This window comes from Ceratosolen solmsi, unplaced genomic scaffold (genome assembly GCF_000503995.2).
Source record: "Ceratosolen solmsi marchali unplaced genomic scaffold, CerSol_1.0 scaffold45, whole genome shotgun sequence".
In the NCBI taxonomy this organism is placed as follows: Eukaryota; Metazoa; Arthropoda; class Insecta; order Hymenoptera; family Agaonidae; genus Ceratosolen; species Ceratosolen solmsi.
Window position 1 is genome coordinate 2,795,981 of NW_011948436.1, and position 6,231 is coordinate 2,802,211.

Sequence of the window (6,231 nt, forward strand, 5' to 3'; positions counted from 1 at the left end):
CCCCCCCCCCCCACCAACTCAGTCAACCCCACTCTGTCCTCGGTTGTCCAGCTACCGTGGTGGCACTCACGGGGCTCCCCTCGCCTTCCCCCTCGCCGGAGCGAAAAGCTCAAAGAGAAATGCGTCGCTGCCGACTAGATTTGTGACCTTGCCCTCACAATGGCGTGTGCGCGAGCACCGCGACCCCTCACAAACTCGAAATATACTGGGACCCCATTCAAATCGCGCAGACTCCATTCAGCGTACCTACGGAATATAGTATCCGAGAAGCAGCAGCGGTCGGGCCTTTTGTCCGCGAGATTTCTTTCAACGTGTATAGGGCCCCGTTCTTCCCCTCTCGTCGTCCCTTACCCTCGCCCCTCGCTCTCACTCTCTCTCTCTCTCTCTCTCTCTCTCTTTCGCTCTCTCTCTCTCGCTCTCTCTCTCGCTCTTTTTGCCGCAAGCGCTCTCCTTCTTCATCCAATGCTGAATGGGAATAAGAGAGACGGAGACTCTCTCGTAGCCTCCCTCTACGCAGCGTTCCTACCCTCGTGCATTTTTACTACGCCCCTAGAGCTCGTGAGGGCATCGATTCGTTTCGTTTCTTTCTTTTTTCTTCTCTGCCGGGGCTTCTCATTCTCATCTTATACGATCCTCTCTCTCCCTCTCTCAAACGCACACGCGCGCGCGCGCACGCACGCTAGCACGCACGCAATCCCTATCTCCCACTCCCTTCATCTCCCCTCCTCCTTCGTTTGCTCTTCTCTCACTCTCAGTCTGTGTGATTGTCTCTCTCTCTCTCTCTCTCTCTCTCTCTCTCTCTCTCCGTTACGCCGAGATTTCGATTCCGGAGGGCTGAGCTTCTCTATAGCTCAGATATGTATGGACTTTATTCGCGCCTCTGCTTCCCCGCCGCTTTTGTCCTCTCGCCTTCGGACATCGATCAAGTCTCTCGTTTTTACTTTCTTTTTTTGTACTTTTTTCTTTCTTTTATTTCATTCTTTTTCTTCTTCTTTTCATTTAGACATTTTTGACACTTTTTTCTACCCCGATATCGGAACGCTCATTGTAATGAAAATTATTCGTAGACGAAGAACATCGTTTATTTTTCTTTTTTCGTAATTGTTTATTTTATGAATATTTTTCAATCCAGTCAATTAAATCGATTCCATCTATAATATCAATAAATCTTTTGCCCTAAATCATTATCTATTATAAACATTCTTTACTTTTTATTCATTAATGTCAAATATTACAACTATTCAGATAATCAATTTAATACGAATCGTTAACAAGTTCTGCGCACTTTACTTCATTTAAATAAAAACCATTTAAGCGAACAACAAGAAAGCAGTCGCGAATAAAAAAAAAACAACCACTCATTGAAATTACCAGAACTACGAGCGTCAATTTCTCCTTATGCACTAGCGAAACTTGATTTATAAAACAACAATTCGCAATTGTTGAACGAATGAAAGTGTAGCTTAAACGAACAGAGTCGTTAAAAGTCGTTAGTTACGTGTTTTATTTTTTTATTTTTTATTTTTTTTTTTTTTTGTTTCATCCCTTAACCTCTCTTATTTCTCCTCATCATCTTACTTACTCTTGCACTCATTTCATCGCAGTAATCTTTATCTCCGTCCCTCGTTCTTTCTTTCTCTATTCGCTCGCTTGCATTCGCTGCATTTAACACGAATGCATCCCGCAGGCGGACTCTGGATAAAATGTAAGAAGAGAAACAGATAGATGGACAGAGTGAGTGAGTGAGTGAGTGAGTGAGTGAGAGAGAAAGAGAGAGCGTGAGAGGGCGAATGAACGAACTAGCCCCTTTTGTCAGTGTCTGTTCCTGCGAACCGGTATACCATATAGGTATAGGTGTATAGTACCTTCAACATTATATGTCTCTCTCGTTCTATGCGAGCCCCTTCGTCTATTTCGAAAGGCAAAAACCTTCTTTTACCTGAAATCATCCCCTGTGCTCTTTTCCTTCTGTCTCTTGGCAGCGCTGAATATTTACTTCAAAATTAAATGTGGATTTTTTGCCGCTGTCTTTTCTTTTCTTTTCTTTGCGTAAGCGCATATTCTAATTTCCCAGCCCCATTATGCAACGGTGAGTTTTTACTCGCTATTATTTGCAATGCTCGTGCCCATTTTGCGCACTAAATAATTACGAGGGACCTAATGCCGACTATTAATATTCTTTATGTAATTAACGTTATGGATTGTGAGTGTACTTTGAAATCAGGCGATTTTTTCATCGGCCAAGCAAATATTTTCCTCCCTTTATGCTATTTCCTTTCGTCTTATTTACCTACCTTTCCTCCTCATTTTTTCGCCGCTCTTATAAGAAGGCTCGGTATACCTGTAAAATCCGCTCTCCACTTTTCCACGTATACCTGGGCTGCGTCGAGCCTCGATCGTCCCCCATCATCCGAAAATACTACACACATCTATAACGAAATGAGCGGATCCCTTCCGTCGTCCTCATTGCGACCTTTGGCTTTATTACCGCTATCCTTTATTCCTACCACTTTGTACCTGACCATTATACACGTAAATCCAGTCCTGTATATAGAGCGATTATGTATAAACACGTGTGCCTACGCCCGTATCCATATATGCATACATACATACATACATACATACATACATACATACATACATACATACATACATACATACATACATACATACATACATACATACATACATACATACATACATACATACATACATACATACATACATACATACATACATACATACATACATACATACATACATACATACATACATACATACATACATATATATATATATATATATATATATATATATATGCGTGTGTGTATATATGTATATATTTTATGTATATATATCCATATAGTGGGCATGAAATTATGGTATATAGCACGCGTAACTTCACTCATCCTCAATGTCTCTTTTCTTTAATGTTACAGAAGGCTGAGCAACGAAGGCATAGCCACTAGAGGTGGATAGGTGATTCGCGCCAGGAGGATGCAAAACTCGCGCACATAGCGATTTAATCGAAGGACCTCCGATGATGCGATCTAGTCAATTGTTCAGGAAGATAGAGGCGGAGGAAGGAACAGCACGTGCTTGTCGTTTTATCCTTAACGCCTTTTCGACTATGGCCATGTCTTTAAATTTAAAGACGCGCGATTAATCGCGCACGACTGTAAATATAATATTTATGCATAACTGGTCTGTCGGATTGATTTTCACGCCATTGTAATCAAGCAGAAATCACCGACACCCGCCCCGCCGATCTACTTGATCGTATAACACCGAATCCAATTTACCGTCGGAGCCTCCGATGCCGAGATCCGAGGCCCGAAATTACGATGCGGGAGTATAATATACCATGTATATATATAATAAAACGACTAATTTTCAATGCGTTTTTCCATACGATTGTCTCGACATTGAAAGACACGCGAATGCACATTCGTTGCACTTTATGGAATTAAAAAGAAAAAAAAATAATAAAAAAAAAAAAAAAAAGAAAAAAACAAAGGAGAGCAGCGATTAACTGCGAATCATTCGCATCCTATGCATTCGAACTCGACATGGGACAAGTTTTTTTTTCAACCAGCTCCTTGCAAAGGAAGAAATACTCTGTATTCCGAGTGCCAGTGCCTTATATGGGAAAAAAATCCTTTTTTTTCCGTAGATAAAACGACGACGAACTTATTGTATGGCTGTAATGTATATGTATATAATCTTATATCGATCAGATGATCAACCGTTATTACATTAAATAAGAAGTTATATTATAAATTATAAGTGTGCAATTATTTACTCAAAACCATCAAAGTTCCATATGAAATTATTTTCAAAATAGTATCCCTAATTATCCCAAGCCTACACTATAATTTTCTGTTTTTTTGAGAAACACGTCTTCATTGATTGATTTTGACGTAATGAACGTTTCAGTTAAAAGTGTGAAACGTATTTCAACAAAATTGTCTTTAATTTTTCTATTTCATATTATTCGATAGGTCCTTAAAGCTTCATTTTCTCACAATCGTTTATCGATTGATCAATAGCGTCATTCATTGCATAATTCCGTTAAATATGAAAGTTTTTTACTACATGGCAGTGTTTAGTTATTCTTACATCATTACGTTAATGTGCCATAAATTTTCGAAATATAAATTTTTTTTCAAATTTTTTATATTTTATTTGCCTACCACACAAAGCTATTTAAACTAAGAAATATAATATCGATTGTTTGATCATAGCTTGATAAAAATCTAGATTTCCTCGATTCTACAGATATTTTCTACTGATATTGGGGGGGGGGGGAAGTTGAATAAAAATGGTAAAATATAATTAAAAATAAAAAAATTGAAATATGTTTACAAGTGTATATTAAAATAGTAACTTTATATTAGAGCTTAGTAAACGAGCACATTGTTATATGAGACAATGACAGAGAGAGAGAGAGAGAGAGAGAGAGAGAGTACGCAAGTAAATATTAGCAAGTAAATTCAAAGATAACTACACTGTAGAACTATCGTTGTTATTCTTATTGTGTTTTATAATTATTATTATGTTTGGATATATTTAGATTATTTTCTTTAAGCGTAAGTTGTAAAACTACGGTAAATATAATAGTTATTATACCGTAGGTATCATAAAACAGTAAAATCTACCATCGTAATTTTTATTATGGTAAAGAGTGTTGTTTTTAATGTATTTTATACATTCAAATTCAATTGTATTTATTAATATGATAAGAAATATTTGTAAGCCACTAGAAAAATAAGCAATCGGTTAGTGCAAAGAAAGAAAGAAAAAAAACAAAAATCATGGGCAACAATAACGTTAAACACTTTTAATAACATTTCAGGTGCCTTCATCATGATAATCTATATAATGATTATTAAGCTTCGTTCTTTTAATCATATTATCTAGAAGAGTGTTAATACGTCTCGATAAATTCATTTGAGACATCATACGTATACTCGGCATATTTACAAAGTTTTATCGCCTTTAAAATATGTGGCCATAACCTTTTCATATTTTAATGACATTGTAAATTTACGTTTTTATATTTTCGTCATACACGTAGTGTATGGGGATTTCCTATATTTAAGACATACTTTCACCGTCTATAACAACATTTAATTAAGATTTTATCGTTTTATCCGAATATGTGATATTTTACAGGATAGTGAAGGAGAAAGTGTCGTTTGCTATGCATTTTATTTTTTTTTTTTTTTTTTTTTTTTTTTACGGGCATCTCGCAATTGAGAGGAGCTATCATTAACTGGACATCACACCGACTTACAATATTTTGTAGCTCATTAAAACGCTATATCACGTGGATTTGAGAATCACGATATTGGATCCTTAATTTCGTTAGTACGGTGCATAATGAGTAATTAGCGAAATTATGCTATTGCCGTTGATTCCTTATCGAGAGATTTCCGTCAATATAATCGAGCTACTCTAGCTGATCACATGGACATTCAATTAATCGATAGTCATTAGAATATGCCGGGGAGTGGGATAACTCGTGGCCCGGTATCATCCTCACCCGACGAGACAAGAGTCTCGTTAAGTGCTGGGCAAGAAGAGTCGATGGTAGGTAAGCTTCGGGCGTTGCGGAAATGGAGCGGAGGCGCAAAGGCAGCCTCGCCGTCATCGTAAATCCGTGCCCATGCACGCACGCACGTACGAACGCACGCACGCACGCACGCACGGAGGGCGCAAATGCAGGCTTGTACCACGGAATCGGACAGGTAAGAAGCACCTTGTGCTCGAAGGAGGCCGAGGGGCAAAGTGCAATTTCGTGGAGGCCGGCGCGAGCGCGCGATAAATCGCTTAAGTCCTCCTCCGTCCCGCTCCGGCATGAGTGGCAAGAGGTGCTCTACCCCCACCACCGTTTCCTCGAGGGTTACGGTAGGCTAGGGCATTGTGCCCGTGTCTATCTCGCGGAAGGAGATTTTTCGCAGCGGGTAATAATATCGTTCCTGCGAAATGCTCATCGACCGTCATCTTCGACGTCCCTCTTGGACGTCGGCCATGTCGTATTTCTATATATTACGCTTGTGACGCTCCTTTGTCCGAACTGCAAGGGTTCGCCTCGGTGCGTAACGGTTATTCGGCGAGGGCGCAGGGTGCGATGGGCGGAGGGACGGGAGACGGAGCGAGAGCGAGAGAGCGAGAGCGAGAGAGAGAGAGAGAGAGAGAGAGAGAATGAGAGAGAGAGAGAGAGAATGA